Source organism: Dasypus novemcinctus, chromosome 2 (genome assembly GCF_030445035.2).
Source record: "Dasypus novemcinctus isolate mDasNov1 chromosome 2, mDasNov1.1.hap2, whole genome shotgun sequence".
Lineage (NCBI taxonomy): Eukaryota > Metazoa > Chordata > Mammalia > Cingulata > Dasypodidae > Dasypus > Dasypus novemcinctus.
The window spans coordinates 129,586,612-129,611,293 of NC_080674.1; the positions used below are offsets into that span (position 1 = coordinate 129,586,612).

General features: G+C 37.7%; 1 protein-coding gene across 1 annotated transcript in view; it reads left to right on the top strand.

Moving 5' to 3' along the window:
• SNX24 (sorting nexin 24) overlaps window positions 1–24,682 on the top strand; it is a 218,199-nt gene that overhangs the window by 150,886 nt on the left and 42,631 nt on the right. The gene's annotated exons all lie outside the window — the stretch shown is intronic.

A 24,682-nucleotide genomic window follows, 5' to 3' on the forward strand; every position in this document is an offset into this window, starting at 1 on the left:
TATTATGCAATTGAAAATGTTCCATAAATGCTCTTTCTAGTTGGGAAATTGTTTCATAAAGTACAGATGCAAAAACTATCAAAGAAAAGACCAAATACATAGAGGGCAAGTCCAGGTCTCGTGTCCTTCTTTCTGAAATCATAGAAGGAAGATAGGAAATTAAAATATAGGGAAGGGAACAACCAAAAGAAAAATAGTTGAAAATTTTCTCAAGCAGATAGAAAGGTTGCTCTTAGGACAGAGCCTAGACACACCTGGTGAAATACCAATATACCAAAGATAATGAGAAGAACTGTAATCTAACAGAAGGAGAAAACAAATGGTGGACAAGGTTAAGATTCCGTCTTGGCTTCATTTCTTCATTGAGGCTGGCTTAATGAGCAGGTCCTTCTGTATTCTTCAGGAGTAACATTAAATTCCAAACTGGCATAATTTTTGGACAAAGGTATCTTGAGGATATTTTCATACATGTTCTGTTCATTGCAATTAGGAGAAATTTATCTTTCTGAGAAAGAGCTTATGCATCTTATGTGATTTACTTGAGAATAATAGTTCTTGTTTATATTTTCATCTTTTTCATAAAGTATGGACAATTATGAAATGTATGGTGAGTGTCAGGAGCTTTAGGACCAGGAAGGGGAAATGAGCCAAGGGTCTCCCTCTTAATCGTTTTTTGTTTCTTTCTGACTCAATTAAAGAAAGTCTTCCTACAGGTCTAGCTTTATGATAGTTTGAAAAATACCTGTTTCACCATTTCTGGTATAAATAAGCAACAATTCATTCTTTGTGAAGTAATAGAATTCTTTTTAATTCCCTAGAATTCCTTAACATAAAAACAGACTTTAGCTTTTCCTAAATTTCTGAACTCTAGCTATAGAGCAACATTTAAATGAAAACAGATACATTTTTTAACAGAAAATTTCAGTGCACTGATGAAAAAGTAACAAAGGAAACGTGTTGTGTGTTTCAATATTTATAACAGTTCTTAAAAATGGCTGGCTTCTGATAAAGCTGTGAACATTTCCCATTGGAGACAAGGCCATCTAATGGAGTCTACATCATTTTATTTGTAATAAAGGATTAATCTTTGGGAAGTTTTATCATTTTATTCCAAGTAAGCAGCTATTCCTCATCACTGAAAGCAAACAAGTAAAAAATCAGTACTTTACAAAATGTCTAGTTTCTTTTAGAGGTTTTTTCCCCTCAAAATTGGGAATATTTGTATATGAATGAGTGGTACATTTTCTCAAGCAATTGATCTCCAAATACCTGTTCCATAGCATTCTCTTATCTCTAACAAGACTCTTAAGCTAAACAGAGTGCTTCCTAGAAATCAGAACTAAGGATATTCAAAGCTAATATGAAACCTTTAAAAAATAGTTTATTTCAAGAAAATGTTTCCACTGCTGAGTTGTTTTGGTTTGTTATACAGTAGATACTGGATACGGTTTTCAGAAGACCCTGTTACCTGAGGAGTCTGCCCCTCATTAATTCTTTACATTATGTAACACAGAATAATGTTTTTATGTGTGAATAGTCCACAGTTTATCAATCTGTTTATCTATTAACAAATATTTTAGTTGTTTATAGTTTTTGTGGAAATCTAGTATACACCTGCAAGTCTGGAATTGCTGGGTCAGAGTATGTTTGTTTTCAATTTTTCTAAGTACTACATGAAGTGTTTTCTACAGTTGACCTTGAAAATGTTCTCTGTTCTCCTGTTCTTGACTGTGTTGAGCTATATATAATCAGATCAAGCTTATTAAGTATGCTAGTCAAGTCTCCTATTTCTTAATTTCTTAATAGATCTGGTGGATCTATAAGAAGAAAGGTGTGTTAAAATTTCCTACTAAGGATAGTGGATTTGTCAGTTATACCTTGTTGCTTTGCCCATTGTTCCTGGAACTATTTTGAAAAATGTTATTCAAGTTTAGAATTTTTAAAAATCTTGCTAGTAACTTGAAAATTTTTATCATTATGTAGTAAACTGCTTTCTTCTGAAATTGCTATAGCTACACTGTTTTTTACCTTCATGTTTGCCTGATAATAACTTTTTCTCACTTTTTACTTACCAATTTTTGAATATCCTTTGTTTTAGATATGTCTCTTGTAGACAGTTATATAGTTGGACTACTTTTAACCCAGTCTGACAGTTATTGCTTTGAATTTAATTTTAAGAATTTTAAATTCAGTCTATTTGCACTAAAATAATTACTAATATAACTGTATTTATTTCAGTCATCTATGCTTTCTATTAGTTCCTCTTTTTTCTGCATTTTTTTCTTCCCTGCTTTTGGAATCCTGAAAGATTTTTTTCTTTATTTCCTTTTCTCTCTTCTTCCCCTATTTGTATCTCTTCTTTTACAGGTAACTTTCCTCCTAAACACTATAAAGACCTTAGAATTTTTTAACTCCAATCACCCTACTCCCAAAATGCATGCCATTTATGTCCTGTATTTGACTTGTATCTTATTTTTCTTAATCTCACAGATTGGGTATTATTATTGTTCTATACAGTTAATATTATTTAACTTTGGCCACATATTTGTTAATAATTGTGTTAAAAATTCCTTCTTGCATCTCTAACCTTCCAGCCTTTCTTGTGCTTGATTCCTGCTTGACTTATAGCCTTTATAATTTCTTTTTTTAAGGATCTGTTGATAATAAACTCTCTCAGCTTCATTTCCCCTTGTTTTAAAAGATAATTTTGCTCTTCATCTCAGCACATTGCCATTATTATTCTACAATATTCTAGCCTGCCTTGTTGGTGTCAGTTTAATTCTTCCTTTGAAAGTAATCTGTCATTTTTCTTTTCCTTTCAGGATCTTCTTTTGATCTTTGGTGGTCTTTAGTTTTATGATTCTGCAGCTAGGTGTAGATTTCTTCTTTTATATTTTTGGGGGGATTTGTTTGGGCTCCCTAAATATGAATCTGCATTCTTCAGCATTTCTGGAAAATTCTCAGGTACTATTCCTTTAAATGCCTCTTCTCCATTCTATCTAGTATTTCTTTCTAGAACTTCAATTAGGAATAAGTTAGATCTTCTTAATTGTTCTCCATAACTTTGAACCTTTCTTTTTTTTTAAAGATTTATTTTTTGTTTAGTTCTCTCCCTCCCCTCCCCCAGTTGTCTGCTCTCTGCTACCATTCGCTGTATATTCTTCCGTGACCGCTTCTATCCTTATCAGCGGCACCGGGAATCTGTATTTCTTTTTTTGTTGTGTCATCTGGTTATGTCATTTCTCCGTGTGTACAGCACCATTCTTGGGCGGGCTGCACTTTCTCTCCCGCTGGGCGGCTCTCCTTACAGGGCACACTCCTTACGCGTGGGGCTCCCCTACGCAGGGGACACCCCTGCGTGGCAGGGCACTCCTTGCGCGCATCAGCACTGCGCATGGGCCAGCTCCACATGGGTCAAGGAGGCCCGGAGTTTGAATCACGGACCTCCCATGTAGGCAGATGCCCCATCCATTGGGCCAAGTCCGCTTCCCTCTGAACCTTTCTTTCACATTTTTTTTCTCATCTCTATCTACTTTGCTTCATTCTGGATACTTGCTCCAGATCTGTCTTCCAGTTCATTTATTCTCCCTTCATTTAAGTCTAAAGCACTCTTAATCTATCCTGACTTTTTCTACCTGAACTTTTTTATTTTGAAATCATTGTAGATTCACATACAGTTGTAAGAAATAATACAGAGAGATCTGTGTACCCTTTATCCAGTTTCCCCAAATGTAAATATCTTGTAGAACCATAGTACAATATTATACCCAAATCTTTACATTGATGTAGTCAAGATACAGAACTTTGCCATCACCACAAAGATCCTTCATGTTGCCCTTTTATAGATGCACCCACTTCCACCTCCTCAGTACCTGGTAACTACTGATCTGTTCTCCATTTCTGTAATTTTGTCATTTCATGAATTTTATATAAATGGAGTCATACAGTTAGAGTCTTTGCTATTCTCTTTCTCCACTCAGCATCATTCTCTGTAGATTTAACCAGGTTTTTCATGTATCAGAATTTTTTTTTTCCTTTTTATTGCTAAGCAGTAGTCCATATCTATGCACCATATATTCAGTGAGTCATGGAAGTTTCTGTTTTTTTCAAGGGATTGGTCTCTTTCATCTAAGTTATCAAATTTTTGTGTATTGGGTTGTTCATAGTATTCTCTTATTAGCTCTTTGATGTCTGATGGATCTGTAGTGATATCCCCTGTTTCATTCCAGATCTTGGTAATTTGTATCTTCTCTTTTTTTCTTTGTGATTCTTGCTAGAGGTTTGCCATTTTTTTGGTCTTTTCAAAGAACCAGTTCTTTGTTTCATTAATTTTCTCTATTGTTTTTCTGTTTTCAAGTTCACAGATTTCTGATATTATCTTTGTTATTTCCTTCTTCTTGCTTTGGGCTAGTTTTTTTTTTTCTAGTTTACTGAGGTGGGAGCTTAGATTATTGATTGAAATTTTTTCTCTTTTTTAGTGTATTCATATACTATAAATTTTCCTCTCAGTACCACTTAAACTATGTCCCCAATTTTTTTTTAAATTTTTATTTTTTAAAGGTATTTAGGTTACATAAATGTTACATAAAATATATAGTGGATTCCCATATACCGTGCTCCCCACACCACCCACATTTATCCACATTAACAACATCCTTCTTTAGTGTGGTACATTCGTTGCAATTGATAAACACATTTTGGAGCATTGTCCCTAAGCATGGATTATAGTTTACATTGTAGTTTACACTCTCCCACACAATTCTGTAGGTTATAGCAAGATATATAACGGCCTGTATCTGTTGTTACAGTGTCATTCAGGACAATTCCCAAAAATGCCCCGTATTACACCTGTTTTCCCTCTCTCTGACCTCAGAACCTCTAGTGGCCACCGTCTCCACATCAATGATAGAAGTTCTTCCATTGCTAGAATCCCAATAAGTCTATAGTAGAATACCAGTAAGGCTACTTTCGTCTGGGATGGTGATGCCCAATCCACCTCTAATTGAGACGGGGCTTTGATCCCATGGAGCAAATGGATGGGACTCTCTTGCTTGCAGTTGTAGACTCTCCTGGTTCCTTGGGGTGGTCATTGTCCACCATAATCTCCTTGTTAGTTGTCCTGAGTGAGTCCAATGAACTGGAAGGTAGGCATTGCAACTCCATTGAGATTCAGGGCCCAGATGGACATGGACAATCAAAAGATTCAAGTGTCTTGAATATATAACTACTAACTCCAGCACCGACTATAGATTCCAATAGAAGGGACTGAAGAGCCTTGTGTAGAGTCCCCAAATTTTGATATATAGTTTTTTCTTTTCATTCAGTTGAATGTATTTTTTGTTCCATTGATTGATTGATGGTGCTGTTTTCTGTGTCCTTGCTGATTTTCAGTCTACTCATCCTATCAATTATTGAGAAAGAGGTTCTTAGTTTGCCAAAGGCTGCCGATCAAAATACCAGAAATTGGTTGGCTTTTATTAAGCAGAAATTTATTAGGGGTAAAAGCTTATAGTTCCAAGGCTACGAAAATGTCTGAATCAAGGCATTAGAGATGCTTTCTCATCAAAGGTGAGCTGCTAGCAGATCCTTGAGTCCTGCCGCATGATGAAGCAAGATGGCAGGTGTTCCAGTCTCTCTTTACTTTCTCCTGGAGCTCAGCTGTGGGCAACCAGCCATCACTCCCTGGGGCTCCTCTCCTTGAGCTTTCAGGGCTTCTTCATCTTCTGCAGCTGTAGGCAAACCTGGAGTTCTCTCTCTCACATGGCTGGGTCAAGATGCAGAGCTCCTTTTCTGTGTCTCCCTTTTCCTCTTTGTTTCTCTGTTTTTATAAGACTCCAGTAAAAGGGTGGTATAGCAGTTTGATAACATTTATTAATTCCCAAAATAGATACTAGATTGTGTTTGTAAACAAGTTTGTTCCTCTAACTATATGAAGTAAAAGTGAAACCTCTGAAGCTATGTTGAAGTCTCCAACTATGTTGATGGATTTCTCTGTTTCTCCTTTTTTTTTTTTAAATCAGTTTTTGCATCAGATATCTTGCATCTCTGTTGTTTGATCCATGCACAGTTAGGAATGCTGTCCTCTTGTTTGATTGACCCTTTTGTTATTATATAATGTCCCCTACCCCAGAATTTTCTTTGTGTTGAAGTTGACTTTATCTGATATTAATATAGCAAATCCTGTTTCCCTTGAATTACTATTTATATGATATATCCTTTCCATTCTTTTACTTTCAACCTGCCTATACTGTTATATTTGAAGTGAATTTCTTGCATAAAACATAATCCTATTATGATTTTTTTTAGATTTTTTTTCTTCTTTATTTTTTTTTTAAATGTTACATTAAAAAAATATGAGGTCCCCATATACCCCTCACCCCCCTCAACCTACTCCTCCCTCATCAACAACCTCTTTCATCATCGTGGTACATTCATTGCATTTGGTGAATACATTTTAGAGCACTGCTGCACCACATGAATAGTCGTTTACATTGTAGTTTACACTCTCCCCCAGTCCACCCAGTGGGCCATGGCAGGACATACAATGTCCAGCATCTGTCCCTGCAGTACCACCCAGGACAACTCCAAATCCTAAAAATGCCCCCACATCATATCTCTTCTTCCCTCTCCCTTTCCTCAGCAGCTACTGTGGCCACTTTCTCCACATCAGTGCTACAACTGCTTCCATTACTAATCACAATAGTTCCATGGTAGAATATCAGTAAGTCCACTCTAATCCATACTCTATTCCTCCATCCTGTCGACCCTGGCGTGGTTATGTCCACTCCCCCTCTATATCAAGAAGGGGTTTAGATTCCACATGGATGATGGATGCAATTCTTCTGCTTGCAGTTGTAAGCACTATTGGCTCCCTGGTGTGGTGGTTGTTAGGATTTTTAATTCACTCTGCCAATCTCTGTCTTCTAATTGCTGTATTTAGACCATTTAAATTTAATATAAGTATTTCTGTGCTGGGGCTTAAGTCTAATATCTATTTTTAATTTTCTCTTTGTTCTCTTTATTTTTTTCATTTTTCTGTTGTTTCCCTGTCTTCCTGTGAGTTCCTTGAACATTTTTTAGAATTCCATTTTGATATAGCTATAGTATTCTTGCTTGCATCTCTTTGTTTAGCTTTTCAAGTGGTTAATCTTGGTACTACATTTCATATGTAATTATATATCACAGTCAACTTATGTCATCATTTTATCACTTTGAGTGAAGTACAGAAGGCATACCTTCCTTTACCCTCTCCTATTCTAATTGTCTTAAATATTTTTTCTACATATATTAAGAAAAACATCAGCATTAAATTTTTGCTTCAACCATCAAGTCTAACTTAGAAAACTCAAGAGGAAAAGGAAAGCCTATTTCTTGTATTTACCCATATTTTTGCTTACCATGTCTTTCTTCCTTCTTAATGTTTTAAAGTTTCTTCTTTTATCATTTCCTTTTTGTTTAGAGAACTACCTTTAGTCATTCTTTCCAGGTAGATCTAATGGCAACAAATACTCTTGGTTGGCCTTCATTTGAGAATGCCTTGATTTCCTCTTCATGCCTGAAGTATATTTCCACTGTATATAGGATTCTGAATTGACAGTTCTTTTCCTTCAGCACTTGGAAAAAATTGTGACACTATCTCCTGCCCTTCATGGGTTTTGATGAGAAATCCACCATCAATTGAGTTGTTTTTATCCTATAGGTATGATGTTGTCCTTTAAAAGCCTGCTTTCAAGATATCATCTTTGCATTAGTTTTCAAAACCTGAATTACTTTGTATCCTGGTGTATATTTCTTTGGATTTTTCTGTTTGATGTTCCCTCCACTCTATGAGTCTATAGGTTTTGTCTTTTGCCAGATTCAGAAGTTTTCAGCCATTGTTTCTTTGAGTACTTGTTAAGCCCTTCCTTCATTCTCCTCTCCTTCAGGCACTCTGGTAGCATAAATGTTAGAAACTTGGGTATAAACCCACAGATCTCTGAGGTTCTGTTCATTTTTTTTTTTTTAAACCTGTTTTCTCTGTTATAGTAAGACTGGGTAATTTCTCTTGTTCTGTTCACCTGTTCACCAGTTCACTGATTGATTCTTTCCTCTTTCTCTGTGCTTTTGAGCCCATCCACTAAACTCTTTATTTTGGTTGTTGTATATTTCAGTTTAAAATTTTCTATTTGATTCTTCTTTCTATCTCCTTTTTTCTATCCTAAGAGTTTATATTTTATGCTGAAGCTTTCAGTTTTTTCATTTCTTTCTAGCATGTGCATAATTATTTATAGAAACATTTTTATCATGGCTGTTTTAATATTTGTCAGAATAATTTCTGTGTCATCTTGGTGTTGTTGACATCTATTGATTGTCTTTTTTCATTCAGTTTGAGATCTTCCTTCTTCTTGATATGATGAGTGATTTTGATTGAATCCTGGATGCTTTTTAAATTATGTTATGATCTTCTAGAACTTATTTAGGCCTTATGATATAGCTGGCTTTCTCTGACACTGCTCCAGCAGGGTAAAGCAGGAGAGAGGTACCACCACATCACTTCTGGTGAAAGTAGAAGGATAACTTCCCCACTTGATCTTTATTGACACCAGGTGGGGCTGCTCCTTGTTACTACTGGGAGGACGTGGTAATTCTGGGTTACCACATGTTCTTGGTGGAGGCAGCCTCATTACTGCTGGGCTATGATGAAAGTCCTTACTATTTACTAGGCTTTGCCTGATACCCCCCTACCAGAGAGGGAGAGAAGAGCCTCTTTACTTCCAGCTGTGGGTGGAAGTGCAGGGTCTCCACTAACAATATGGAAGGAAGCGTATTACCAGCTGGTGGGAATGAAAGTGTTGACTCCTTACTTGGCTGCCTCTGATACCATTCTGGCATTGGATGACTCAATATAGCCTCATGAGGGTGGAAATTGAGGCTCCCCACTTAAACTTTGCTGGTCTGAGTAGAATTGGGGCCCCAAATCTTTTCTGTGGTGTTTGGCTGGGTAGAGGGGTTAATGTGTAAGTTATTGTCTTGTAGGTTGCCCCTTTCCTGTTTTTTTGGCTAGAGAAACAGATTTTTGTTGCAGATTATGTGTTTGCATTTTGTGGCATTTCCTGGTTGCTAGCTTTTTCAGCTACAAATCTGAGACATATGAGGCAAAAAGAAAAACCTGAAGAACTCGCTGCTGAGTTGTTATTCAGGTACTGATATTACCTGTCTCTGTCTCTTCACCTTTCAGAATATTTGTGTGTTTGTTTTATATATAACTTCCAGCGTTTTAATTGTACTTAGCAGGAAGAAAAGGGAAAAATACATCAACTTCATCTTATTGGAAGGAAAAGTCCATTCATTGACTAATTTTTTCTAAAATCAATTTTATTGATACATATTAATAAAGCATACAATTCATCCAAAGTGTGTAATCAGTGGTATTTGTTATAATCACATAATTGTGCTTTCAGCAAGCCAGTCATTATTGGAGCATTTTCACTACTTCAGTAATAATAAAAATAAACAAAATACAGACAAAGAAGCAAGAAAATTCTACACCTCTCAGTCTCTCTGTTTCCCTGCCATACCATCCATTGACTTTTTTAACAAATTCAATTATTGAAGTATATCACCCACACACAAACATACATAAACAGTAAGTGTATAGTAAGAGTTGTAAACTTACAAAACAAACATATATAACATCATACAGACTCTCATAACTCACCTCACCACCAACATCTTACATTGTTGTTAAACCTTTTAAACTAATGATTAAAGAGCATTGTCAAAATATTAGTACTCAGAAAGAGGACTTGGCCCAATGGATAGGGCTTCCGCCTACCACATGGGAGGTCCGCGGTTCAAACCCTGGGCCTCCTTGACACGTGTGGAGCTGGCCTATTTGCAGTGCTGATGCGCGCAAGGAATGCCAGTGCCACGCAGGGGTGTCCCCTACATAGGGGATCCCCACGCACAAGGAGTGTGACCTTTAAGGGGAGCTGCCCAGCGCAAAACAAAGTGCAGCCTACCCAGGAAAGGCGCCGCATACACGGAGAGCTGACATAGCTAGAAGACGCAACAAAAAGAAACACAGATTCCTGGTGCTGCTGATAAGGATAGAAGTGGTCACAGAAGAACACACAGTGAATGGACACAGAGAGCAGACAACTGGGGGGGCGGGAAGGGGAGAGAAGTTTAAAAAAACATTACTACTAACAAAAGTAATTTTCCCCTAACCCTCCCTATGATCATCTTTATATCATTTATATGTGAACATACATAAACAATTAAGTGTATAGTAAAAGTTGTGAACTTACAAAGCAAACATGCATAACATCATACAGGGGTCCCATACATCAACCCTCCACTAACACCTTGCATTGTTGTGAGACATTTGTTACAAATTATGTAAGGATTTTGTCAAAATCTTACTACTGATTATAGTCCTTATCTTACATTTGGTGTGTTTTTCCTCCAGCCCACCATATTATTATTTTTTAAATATATTTTTTATGACAGAAGTTGTAAACTTATAAAGCAATCATGCACATGTGCAGAATTCCCAAACAACACCCCGTCATCAACACACCACACTGTGATAAGATAAGATAATATCATCTGATTGTCACCATGTCCATAGTGTACATTTGGCTCACATTTTCCATACTGCCTCATTATCAACATAGCACATCTTTGGCATAGATGATCAGCACAGTACATCTTTGGCATAGATGCAAGAATATTATATTATTACTGCTAACCACAGTCCTTAGGTCACTCCAGTTGTATTTTTCCCATGCATTCCCAACACCCTGCAGCAGTGATGTACATTTGCTCTAGCTCACAAGGGGCACTCTTGCATCTGTACCATCAACCACAATTCTCATCCACCTCTCAGTTTACTGTGCTATTCACTTCCTAGATTATTCTCTAGCATTCTGTCAATTGGCGTTTACATATTTAGACTACCATTTTCAGCCACATCCCCATTTATAAACTAGCTGTTACTCACTATTTGTTACCATCCACACTATATATTTCCACATTTGTACAATAAAGCTAATTAAAACTTCTATATACATTAAACATCAGTAGTCCATCTCAGTCCTTCTCTTTTCTCCTTTAAGAATCCACCACCTACCTCCAGGTCTTGAAGATATTTTCCTACAATTTCTTCTAGGAATTTTATGGTTCTTGCTTTTATTTTTAGGTTTTTTATTCATTTTGAGTTAAGTTTTGGATAAGGTGTGAGATAGAGGTCCTCTTTTCTTCTTTTGGCTATGGATATCCAGTTCTGTCAGCACCATTTTGCTGAATGGACTGTTCTGCGCCACCTGTATGAGTTTGACAGGCTAGTCAAAAATCACTTGCCCATACATGTGAGGGTCTGTTTCTGAACTATCAATTTGGTTCCATTGGTCTATGTATCTGTCTGTATGCCTGTATACTATGCTGTTTTTTACCACCGTAGCTAGGTAATATGATTTGAAATCTGGAGATGAGAGTTTGAATTTACCTTCTATGATGTTTCTGGTGATCCAGGACCCCTTACCCTTCCAAATAAATTTGATAATCATGTTTTCTTTTTTTTTTAATGCTGGTGGAATTTTTATCAGGGTTGCATTGAATCTGTTTATCAATTTGAGCAGAATTGATATCTTAATGATATTTAGTCTTCTAATCCATGGGCATGGAATGTTCTTCCAGTTATTTAGGATTTTTTATTACTTTTAACATTGAGTTGCAGTTTTCTGAATACAAGTGCTTTACATTGTTGGTAAAGTTTATTCCTGACTCTTTGAGTTTTATCTGTCGTATTTTATTTGCGCCACTCTTTTGACACTTTTAGTTACTTTTGTTGATATAATCTTCATTTCTAGACTCTCTTCCAGGGCTCTCTCTCCTGACTTTTCTTTCCAGGCTCTAGCACACCCTTTAGATTTTCCTGAAAATCTGGTCTCTTACTTAGAAATTCTCTCAGTTTCTGTTTATCTGTGAATATTCTCATCTCACCCTCATTTTTGAAAGACAGTCTTGCTGGATATAAGATTCTTGGCTGGAAGTCTTTCTCTTGTAGTATCTTAAATATATCAGACCACAGTCTTCTTGCCTCCCTAGTTTCTGGTGAGAAATCAGCACTTAATCCTATTGGGTATCCCTTATATATTATGCATTGCTTTTCTCTTGTTGCTCTCAGAATTCTCTCCTTGTCTTTGGCATTTGACATTCTGATGAATAGATGTCTCTTGAGTTTGTCTATTGAGATTTTTTTGGATGAGAGTACATTGTGCTTCTTGGACATGGATATATATGTCCTTCAAAAGAGTTGGGAAATTTTCTACCATTATTTGTTCACATATTCCTTCTGCCCTTTTTCCCTTCTCTTCTCCTTTTGGGACACCCATGACATGTATGTTTGCACACCTTTTGCTGTCATTTAGTTTCCTGAGACCTTCTTCAATTTTTTCCATTCTTTTCTTCATCTGTTCTTTTATATGTTCACTTTCAGAGGCCATTTATTCAAGCTCACTAATCCTTTCTTCTGCCTCCTCAAACTATTATATGATTCCAAAGTGTTTTAAAATTTCTTTTAGTGCACCTTTCATTGCCATAAGATCTGCTATTTTTCTATGTATACTTTCAAATTCTTCTTTGTGCTCATCCAGTATCTACTTAATATCCTTAATCTCTTTAGCCACCTCATTGAATTTATTAAGGAGATTTGTTTGAACATCTATGATTAGTTGTCTCAACTCCTTTATGTCATCTAGAAGCTTATCGTGTTCCTTTAACTGGGCCATAGCTTCCTGTTTCTTGATGTAGATTGTAGTTTTTTTTTAAGATTTATTTTTTATTTATTTCTCTCCCCTTCCTCGACCCCCCCCCCCCCAGTTGTCTGCTCTCTGTGTCCATTCACTGTGTGTTCTTCTGTGTCCATTTATATTCTTGTCAGCGGCACCGGGAATCTGTGTCTCATTTTGTTGCATCATCTGGCTGCGTCAGCTCTCCCTGTATGCAGTGTCATTCCTGGGCAGGCTGCGCTTTTTTCACACTGGGTGGCTCTCCTTATGGGGTGCACTACTTGCGTGTGGGGCTCCCCTACGCGGAGGACACCCCTGCGTGGAACGATACTCCTTGCACGTATCAGCACTGCACGTGGGCCAGCTCATACATGAGTCAGGAGGCCCTGGGTTTAAACCTTGGACTTCCCATGTGGTAGGCAGATCCCTAATTGTTGGGCCAAATCCACTTCCTGGATTGTAATTTTTTGTTGGTGTCTTGGCATCTGGATTACTAGAGTATTTATTCTGGGTGCAGTTTTTCACTTTAGTTTAGGGCTTCCTGCCCTGTCTCCCTTGCTATTTGTGCAGTTGGAGACAAGGATGTAATGGGTGCTATAAGCTGTGGAGGCTCAAACTGCCCTCATTTTCCCAGGGACCAATAAAGCTTCTCCCAAGTTTTTCCTTTGCCAGAGGTAGGGACAGAGTCACACCTGTGTGGAATAATCCAAGTCGTGCAGGCCTACACTGTAGTTGCCCAGAGAGACTGATGAAGCTTCACGCTCCTTTCTCCCCTGCCTTGGGCTAGGGTGGGGCTGCAGGTGTGGGTAGCAATCTATTCAATGCAGGTCCAAGATGACTGTAGTTGCCCTGGTAGACTCCCAGTTATTCAGTCTATGACAGCTAAAGGTACCTGCAGTTACCGGGATAGGCTGGTGCAGGGCCTGCCAACATCTTCCCTGCCAGAGAGGAGCTGAAGCCTAGCCTAGGGCTGCAGGCTGATCTGGATGAAAGAAACTGGTTCCTACCATTACTGTGATTTTCAGTTAGCCGGGCTTCCCCTCAGGCTGGGGGTGGAGTCAAAATGGTGGCTACTGGCCTTCTTCCAATGTGGACAGACTCACACGCCAGCTCTTCCTAGGGTTATACCTTACCTAGCCAACTCTACTAATCAGTAGCCGAAATCGGTGCCCAGCTGTCTTCTTCCCTGTTTTTGGGAAACGGAACTTTAAATTCCAGCCACAGAACAGCTCTCAGGGTGACTCATGTCGCCAGAGTAGAATGATTACCATCCTCTGCGGCTTGACCATTAATTGCCCAGAGAGGCTGGCGCAGGTCCCTGCAGCTGCCTCCCTGCTGGAGGTGGGACTGGGGCCTAGGCTAGACCTGAAGTCTGATCTGGCTGGAAAGATGTCACTCCCCACCAGCACTGTGATTTTCAGTCCGCCCCGCTTCCCCTTGTGCCAGGCACAATGTTAAGATGGTGGCTACTGACCTCTTTCTGACCTGGACAGACTTAAACTTTAGCTATTCTTAGAGTTGTACTTTAGCCCACTGAATTTATTCATCAGTAGCGGAAGTTGGAGCCCAACCATCTCTTCCTCCCCCATTTTTGGGAACTGGAGCTTTCAATTCCAGCCATGGAACAGCTCCTGAGGCAGCTGGAGCCTTCAGTGGCGGATGGACACTGGCCTCTGTGATGTGGAGTGCTTTACTTATGATTCTTCTCTGCAGGTGGGCCATCTCCTTCTTTCATTCCTTCAAGGATATTGCAGGATGCTCTTCTGGTCTCCTAGAGCCCCCAAACAGATGCTTCAGCTAGCTCCATATAACTCTGGGTAGTTATTAACAGCCCTGTAGCAGGAGCTGACTCTAGGAGCTCTTTACTCCACCTGCATCTTGCTGGTTGTCCTCATCCATTGACTTTTGACTCCAAAATTTTAATATTGTGCTTTTGTTTTTAGGGGTACCATTTGCTTCCCACCCCCAAACTGCCTGGCTTTTTTTGTTTATTTTAAATAATCTCTTGGTTTTTATCATATCTCTTTATACACATTAACTCTGTTTCTCAGGAAAATTATAACCAACGTCTACCATCTGAATCCAGTGGACCATTTTTATTTTTATGAATTTAGGATATTTTATGAAGTATTTACAGAAATTAGACTAAAGAAATAGTGAAAACAACTGCATTAAATTTTTAAATATAATTTAAACATAGCAAACCCAAAATTTTACTTAATATTTTCCTAGTTCTTAAATAAGCAACATCCTTTGAACAAGTCAACTGCTCATCCACTATCATACATAAATCTAGAATATATCCATCTTATGCTTATGGAATGCTGTGCTGATTCCAGATTTCAAATGCATCTCTTATAGGTCTAGCTTATCATTGCTCTGGTTCTTTTTCTTGCACTTGCATTGTCAAGGCCAATACTTTTGAAAACTTTGGTAGTCATAGCTTTGTTGACTAGTGGGTGGTTACCTTCATTTTCAGATTTATAAACCAATTAGAATTATTAAATCATGAATTCTTTCAGTTTTACATTGTTTTCTTCCAGTCACCTTTGTATATATACCTGCCATTAGAATTTTTCAAATAAATTTTGGGGAATAAATATAAAAAATGAAGGAATACTGTTCCATGTTCTTTCTGAAAATTGGGATGGTTGAAATTCTTGGCACAAAATAATATGTGATGAAGTTCTTCCTGTTGCATGACCAGTGCTATGAGAATACCACATTTCCTTTTTCCTCATTGATCCTTGAGTTTGAGAAAATTTAGCCTCATGATCTGAGATTTTATTATGTATTCAGTTTTGCTGTACATTATGGTAGCCGCTTATGACTATTGAGCATTTGAAATGTGACTGGTCTGAATTAAGATGTTGTGTAAATGTAAAATTCACACATTTTAAAAACTTAGTATTAAAAATGTAAACTATCTCAATTTTTATATTGATTACATGTTAAAATAATATTTTGGATATATTAAATTATATTATTAAAATTTTTGTTTCTTTTTACTTTTTATGTGATACTAATTTTAATATATACATTTAATAATACTAATACATACATTATATGCATTTAATATATACATTTAATAATACTAATTTTAAATATACATTTAAAATTATTAAAAATTACCTATGTGGCCTGTATTATATTCCTATTGCATAGTGGTGCTCTAGAGTGTTGCTTTCTCTTTGCAGTCATCTCTGATTCATCTAATAATTGAAACACCTTCCTATCTTTTTGGACAGAAAATGAACATTTCTGAATTTTCATCCAGGTTCAATGAAAACTGAAAAACTTCAAAAATGGTGTCTACAGACTTGTATAAATACTGTTTTGAAAGTGAGTGCTTTGGTATTTAAAAAATGAGTGAAGATGAATAACGATGATTTATTTCTCTACGGCATTGTTTCGAGACAAGTACATCACTCTTTCATTTTCTTATTATTTTAGTCTTAGCATAGTTGGGAATAATTCGTGAGTAATGGTGAAATAATACTTAGGAAGATGAAATAGCAAAGTGTTCCAAGGCATAGGAAAAATAATATAACCAAGACACATAATGTGTCTTTAAAAAGATTCCAATGGATTCATATGGCAATTGTAAGACAGATGCATTTTATTCTATTTTAAAAAGAAAAGGAAATTTTCTCTCTGTTTCTGGAAGACAACAAAGAAAGAATAAAAAGCAAAAAATATGGATTCCTACAATTAGACATGCCTAATTTTCTGCCATTTGAAAGTAATCTTTCATTTTTCTTTTATTCCTTTAGGATCTTCTTTTAACTTCATGTTTTTTAGTTTTCCTATTCTGTATCTAGGTATAGATTTATATTTATTTATATTTTGGGGGATTTTTTGAGTTACCTGAATCTGAAAGTAGGTATCTTTCAACATTTCTAGAAAATTCTCAGGTATTTGAATGCTGACTCTCCTCCATTTTCTATTCTATTTTCTATTTTGAGTCTGATAATTATAATAACTGATGTCTTCACAGGTCTGATTCAGCTATCTGTTGTTTCTACTGGCTCTTTCTCGAGGTGCTTTATTTCCTTGTGGTGTTTGTTTGTATGTTTGGCTATGTGATTATGTCCCTTGGGCATTTATCTTTGGGATTTTTTTGGGATTTTTTTTTTTAAGATTTATTTTTTATTTATTTCTCTCCCCTTCCTCGACACCCCCTCCCCCCCTTCCCCCCCCCCCCCCCCCCGTTGTCTGCTCTCTGTGTCCATTCACTGTGTCCTTCTGTGTCTGCTTGCATTTTTGTCATGCAGCACTGGGAAACTCTGCCGCCTTTTTTGTTGTGTCATCTTGCTGCATCAGCTCTCCATGTGTGCAGTGCCACTCCTGGGTGGGCTGTTTTTTTCTCACGCAGTGTGGCTCTCCTTCTGGGGTGCACTCCTTGCACGTGGGGCACCCCTATGCAGGGGACACCCCTGCATGGCACGGCACTCATTGCACGTGGCAGCACTGCGCGTGGACCAGCTCACCACACGGGTCAGGAGGCCCTGGGTATCAAACCCTGGACCCTCCATATGGTAGGCAGACACTCTGTCAGTTGAAGCACAACTGCTTCCCAGAGATTCTTTTATGGCCATGTTTGAATTGAATTTATACAAAGAGGATATTTATTTGCTTTTGCCAATCACCTGATAACACTATCAACTGAGACTTTAAACTCTCAGTTCCATGTTTTTAAAATTTTTTAAGTATTTATTTTTGTTTTTTACTTTTTAGTGTGGTACATTCTTTAGCATTGCTGCTAACCATGGTCTGTAGTTTACATAATAGTTTGCATTTTGCACCTCACAATGTTATAGGTTTTGAAAAAATGTGTAATGGCCAGTATCTATCATTACAATGTCATGCAGGACAATTCCAGTGTCCCACATTATACCTATTCTTCCCTCTCCCTCCCCTCAGAACCTTGATGGCCACTGCCTTTATTATCAATGGCACAAATTCTTCCATTGCTAGAATAATAATGTCTACTTTAGTCCATTGTTGTGTTCCCCCCTTATAATTGTTCATCCCTCAGTCTTGAGGATTTGGGGACAATGATACCCACTCTGCTTCTGATTGAGAGGGGTTAGCTCCATGTTTTCTCTTTGTTTGTTTGTTTGTTTTTTGACCACACAGCAGTAATTTAGCTCATAAACCTGTGAAGGGACCAATTTGCTGTGAGTTCTCAGAGGACATTTTATCTCTCTATCCCTCATCCCACATTGACCACTCTCCACAATAGATTTGTTCCTTGTTCTCCCTTCCCTTGAGGATGTATCAATTTCAGTTCCCAGCTTTATATGGAGATTTCCTTCTTGATCCCTTCCACCCATCTACCTTGACCCTACTTTAAGCTTTATCTTTATTGCCTATGCCTGTGGAGTACCACCCTCCCCTCCCCCAAGTGAAAACTCAGGCGTGCATAGTTCACAACATGTGTGAGGACAGAGCCAATTTTGGTGCTTACTTATTAGGATTTCTTTTTACGTTCAGTTTAAGGCCTCTGTAGATTCTTTACTTTCTTACTAGTTCTTTTTCATTTTTTAAAAATATCCATCATTTGTAGCCTCATGAGGATTTCTTTTCAATATTGCCTGACCCCTCCCGAGTGTTCAGGTACAGAATCACTCTTCAGAGTTCCCCAAATATTATCAGGACCTACCCAGGAGACCTCTCTGAACAATGTCATATGTTGCTCATACTTTCCTATAATACATTCTTCAAACATGGAGAGGTTTGAAAAGCAAGTTTTATTTTGCTAATCACTGTAAGACTTACTCGACAATGTCTGTTTCCGAATCAAAATTCCAGGAGATCATTTGTGCTGTCACATGAAATAGACTTCAAATTGTGTTCATTCAGAGATGGTAATGCGGGAGGCAGTTTGGTGGTTATGCGGAAACCTCTGGCAGGATCCACCTGTGGCAACAAATGGAAGCTCTGCAGATACTGCATTTTCAACTGTGGCCAAACTAGAACCTTAACCTATATAAAGTACAATCTTATACTCAGACACATGCAGTGTCCAAGAAAAGATTGCAGCATAACCTAAACTTTTTTTAAAAATCGCACAGCCTCTATCTAGGCTTAATGTTATGGGCTTTAACCCCCAAAATGGGAGTCTCTCTCTGCCTTTAACCATTTCAACTACCCTCAGTAATTACAAAGGTAGTTTCTTCTGATGGAGGTGGCCTTCCTCTACCTTTGGACACATTTTTCAGATTGTTACCTTTCTCTTCCGTTAGCTTCTTTGCTATCCTAAGGAAAATATTCTGTGGCAACTGATCCTTGTTTCCATTATGCAGCAAAAACTGCCTCTAAACTGCTGCAATCAGTGTTTTACTTTGAAAATTATTGGGTTAGTAGCTGCTTTGCTACCTTTATCACCTGTTGTTTCATGAAAATGCTTGAACAGGGTCCATCTGCCACCTGAGTCATATGGTCAACAAGCATCAAGCAGGGTGTGCCTTTGTGCCACCTTGTCATTTTCTGAAGTTTCCCCTTTACCTGAGTAGTAGTTTCTGTACTTGTTGGAACATGCCCTTAAAACAGTTTTGTGAGCCACATTTTCTTACTTCCACATTAGAGTATATTGTGGATTTATTTTTCATGAGAGTAAACCACTTCTAATTTTGACATTTGACATTACCTAAAATGTCTGTTTTTATGGCCAAGAACAATTTTTAGGTATATATTTTTACCTTTCTTTTTTTTTCCTTTTTTTATTTTCACTTCTTTATATAACACTAGGAATAAGTGCTCTTTGAGGACCTTTTCTTCAGCTCCTATGTAGAACTCCTCAAGTTTTGTTTTGTTTTGTTTTGATTTTTGTTTATTGTTTAGGTCACTTCCTGAGAATCATAGGATAGGCATATTTGAGCTGAGAACAATAGACTAAATTAAACTGAAGTGTTTTTGACACCCACTTACCAGAGAAGAGGCTCCTTCTTGCTTATCAGAGCAAAATTGCAAACCATTTCATATCATAAACTGCTGGCATTGTTAGGTTTCTCATTAACATTAGAATTCTCATTATTTCTAGGTTAATTTTTCTCATTAAATGGGTTTTCTCATTATTATTTTCATTAACATGATCATAAATATCTACATAGGTAAATAATTTCTTGTGTAAAATATTTTTACCCTTTTATTTTCCCCATGTTCCATTTTTGTGGACTAAATTCAGGCACGGGCATGTCTGTTCCTCGTCATGCAATGCTGGCTGAAGATTAATTGAAATTTTCTCTTTTACCCACTTCTAACAAGTAAAGGCATTGTGAAGCTGAGTAAACTCTAGATGCTGTAGGGAAGCGCCATGCTCGCCCTATGGCTACCCTAACATTTACAGCTTAGGTTTTTAGAATTTTAACTTGACTTCCCAGACTAGGAAATCATTTGTAATGGCAGCTTCGTTTCTTATAAAGGATTTCCTTTAAACTGTAATTGAAATAAAGAACAAGTCCTTATGTATTAGGGGGAGATACATAAGATGTGTACTTTGAACTTCACAAAATGACTATAGAAGCCTATAGAAGGAACGTATTTATGAAGGTACTGATTATAACATGAGACAAACTGTTCTTTGTTCTTGTTAAAGATTGTGAACATGGTGTTAAATAATATTAATGGCTGGGATTGTCAGTACTTAACAGTACTTTCCTTGTACAAGTGATTTTATTGATCGATACAGGCTCAATGTAACAGGGGCAGATTATTTTTACTGATTTTATCGAAACCTTAACCAAGTTTGTTAGTGCATCACGTATCTTTAAATAGATCTAGATGATGATGTAGATTAAGAAAAGCAAACCACCATCCATCTCTTTTTGATCTGTTAATAACTTAAATCCATCACTGCTAGCAACTGTTTTCAGATTCTCTTGTGCATACATGTTTCTGTTGTGCCTGGTTAGAAATCCTACAACTTTGTTTCAATGGTTGGTTTTTCATACAGGAAAACCCTAACCACTTATCTAGGATTTGGCAGACAGGTTTGTCATCATAATTGGTGAAATAATTGACAGCATTTAAAAAGAAAAAGATTTTTAATCTTCTGTTTTCTAAATTTAGTATTTTGTATAGTAAGTGACTTATAGATGCTTAAGTTTTATGGTAGTCCTATAAAACATTTTTATGTTAAGCTGAAAACATTTTGTGAAGGCTACAAATAATTAAGACATATATGGTATTTCCTTTCGTGGTATATTTTTTGTTAACTGTAGAAAAGTACTGCTTAATTTTGATGCATTTTATTTTTCCCTGTGATTTGCATGCTTTCCATTGATCTCAAAATGACATAGACCTCATTAAAAATTTTTTCATACTGAACAATTTTTTAAATTTCTGAAGTCAGGGATAAAGATTATTTTTTTAAAGGAAAACAATATACTCCCTTCTCAAGGAAATAAAATCATTATTTTAAAAATTCATTTATTCTTACTTGTCTTGGGTGAACAAGCCTGTGGAAAGAGCTATGACAATAAGCCATTAGAGGTAACACAGATCAGTGAGGCAGGACCCATAATAGCAATTTGAGTTCCGAAAATGTTTATCATTATGTGAAGAGAGAAGTTAATGGAATGGAAATGTGAATTCCAGAACACTAGAGCCCCAAAGTTTTGATCAGACTTAAAACTTTGGGAGTTTTAAATCTGTGAAATAAGAAATATTGACCATCTGCTTTGGCAGTCCATACTGATAAAAGATTTAAAAGTCATTAATTAAAGTTCAATGCCTTAACCAAAGCCCCATGTTAATAAGGGGAACATTTTTTGTTAACTTCTCTTCTATGTAATTGCCTTAAATTCTTCTCTACAGAGTTGACTGTGATTGCTGGTGGGCTCACAGATGTTTGCATTTTCTAGAAGGAGTACTGGTGAGATATGGGGTGATATCACACAGACCCATACTCATTATTGGAAAGCTAGCTTAAAGCCCCTCTGATAACAGGTGGTAGGTGATACCATTTCATATGTGTGGTTGTTTGAAGCTGTATGAATCCCAGAAAAACATGGTCTCAAATAGAACCCATTCCTGTGAATGTAAACCCATTATAAGTAGGATCTTTTGATGAGGCTACTTCAGTTAAGGTGTGTGATGGTTTGAAGCTGAATGGCCCTCATAAAATCATGTTCTTAAAACTAATCCATTCTTGTGGGTGTAAACCTATGGTGGGTAGGAACTTTTGATTAGGTTACTTAAGTTAAAGGGCCTTTTGATTAGGTTACTTCAATAAGGCCTGGCCCAGGGTGGATCTTAATCCTCTTCCTGAGTTCTTTATAAGAAAAGGAAATTCAGAGGATGAGAAAGCCACAGAAGCAGAGAGAAAGCCACGGAAGCCAGAGACTGAAAGCAAGGAAAACCAGAAAAGGGAGAGACCAGTAGACACTGCTATATGCCTTGCCATGTGCCAGAGGAGTCCAGGATCACTGTCAGCCAGTCTTCAGGGAGAAAGCATTGCCTAATATTACCTTGATGTAGACATTTTTCTCAGCCTCGGAACTGTGAGGTTATAAGCCATGAGTCCACTATGTAAAAGCCAACCCATTTCTGATATATTGCTTTTGGCAGCCCAGCATGCTAAAGCAAGGTGTGACCTACCTCATTCAGGATAGGACTTAAGCCTCTTACTGGACTCTTTTATATACAGAATAACTCCAAAGACAGGAAAACCAGGGAAACAAGAAGCTGAAATCACTGAAACCAGAAAAGGAAGGAGACAAAACAAATGCCTCCATGTGCCTTGCCATGTGGCAGAGGAGCCAGGGATTGCCAGCAGTGGTCTTTAGAAAGAAAGCATTGCCTCGATGATGCCTTGATTTAGATATTTCTCATCTTCCATACTGTAAGCTAATTAATTCCTATTGTTTAAGCCAGTCCATTTCATGGTGTTTTTTTAGTTTCTTAGGAAACTAAAACAACATGTTCATGGAGGGGGAAAAAAAAATGCATGTACTACTTTTTCTTTACATTCAAACTTTCGTAAAAATATGTTTTTTTCTCAATAAAAGCCTAACACTCTGAGCTAGCATTATATTTCTCTTAACAGTTCTGTAAGGTGGCTAAAGAGGGCTTACTCTCTCTTCAGTTCTGCTATTTTCAATTCACATACTTTTTTATATGTATTTTATCAGATTCATATGTGATGGACTCAGAGGTTCACTTTTAACTTGATGACTCGAGTTTAATCAAAGGAAGGTCATTACATTTCTATTTCATAGTCATTTATTTTTTGACATAAGAAGTCTTTTTCTTCACAGATGTCAACAGATTCTCCCCCTGAAGGATAATACTTTTAATAACAGTGTTTTTTGTTATTCTGGTTTATACAATTATATTCAAAACTCTTAAAAACATAAAGAACAAGAATAATTTTCAGTAATTCTTCCATTTGGGCTGGGGATTTTCTGCTGGGAGAAGTTTTGCCACTGTCACCCCAACCTTTGTGGGACATTGGCAATGTCTGGAGGACATTTTTGGTTGTCACAATTGGCAGTGAGGATGATACTGACACCTAATGATTAGAGGTCAGAGATGCTACTGCTAAATATCCTACAATGCACAGGACAGGCCCCACAATAAGCAGACATTCCAGCCCCAAAAGTCAGTAGTGGTGAGGCTGAAAAACCCTGACTTAGAATCTCAAAATTGTGTTGTGCATCTTTTGTCTTTTTCCTATGCATTTTTATAATGATACATTAAAAATATTTGCCATTTGAAAGATTTTATAAATGCCTCTTTTAATTTAAAAATATATCACAAATGTTTACCATGTATTAAATATTCCTCTAAAGCAGGGGTTCTTAACCTTTTTTTTTTAAGATTTATTTATTTTATCCCCCACACCCACCCCTCCGTTGTCTGCCCTCTGTGTGCATTCACAGTGCTGTCTTCTGTGTCTGCTTGTCTTCTCTTTAGGCAGCACCAGGAACTGATCCCAGACCTTCCAGAGTGGGAGAGAGGTGTTCAACCTCTTGTGCCACCTCAGCTCCCTGGTCTGCTACATCTCTTATTGTTTCCCATCTGTATTTCTTTTTTTTTTTTAAGATTTATTTCCCGCCCCCCCCCCACCCAGTTGCCTGCTCTCTGTGTCCAGTCACTGTGTGTTCTTCTGTGACCACTTCTATTCTTATCAGTGACACTGGGAATCTGTGTTTCTTTTTGTTGCATCATCTTGTTGTTGTGTCACGTCTCCGTGTGTGCAGTGCAATTCTTGGGCAGGCTGCACTTTCTTTCGCGCTGGGCAGCTCTCCTGACGGGGCACACTCATTGAGTGTGGAGCTCTTCTGGGCGGGGGACACCCCTGCGTGGCAGGGCACTGCTTGTGTGCATCAGCACTGCTCATGGGCCAGCTCCACATGGGTCAAGGAGGCCCAGGGTTTGAACCGCAGACCTCCCATGTGGTAGGCGGACGCTCTATCCATTGGGCCATGTCCGCTTCCCTATATTTCTTTTTATTGTGTCATCTTGCTACACCAGCTCTCTGCTTGGGCCAGCTTGCCATGCAGGCTAGTACTCCTGTGTGGACCAGCACTCGTGCGCAGGCCAGCACTCCCACATGGGCCAGCTCTCTGCTCAGGCCAGCTTACATTCACCAGGAGGCCCTGGGAAATGAACCCTGGACCTCCCATATGGTAGTTGGGAGCCTAAACGCTTGAACCACATCTGCTTCCCTCTTCACCTTTTTTGTTCCTTGGACCCCTTTGCCAGTCAGGTGAAATGAATACTACTGTAATTTATTTATTGCATACATTTGTAAGTGAAGGAAATGCTAGATTTCAGTTAGAGGTCAGAAAATAAAAATAATAAGTTCATTTTTTTCAATTCAAGCACACGGACCCCTGGTTAAGGACCCAAAGGCATGATTTTTCTCAATTTCTTTGTTTTTCATTATGGAAAATTTTAAC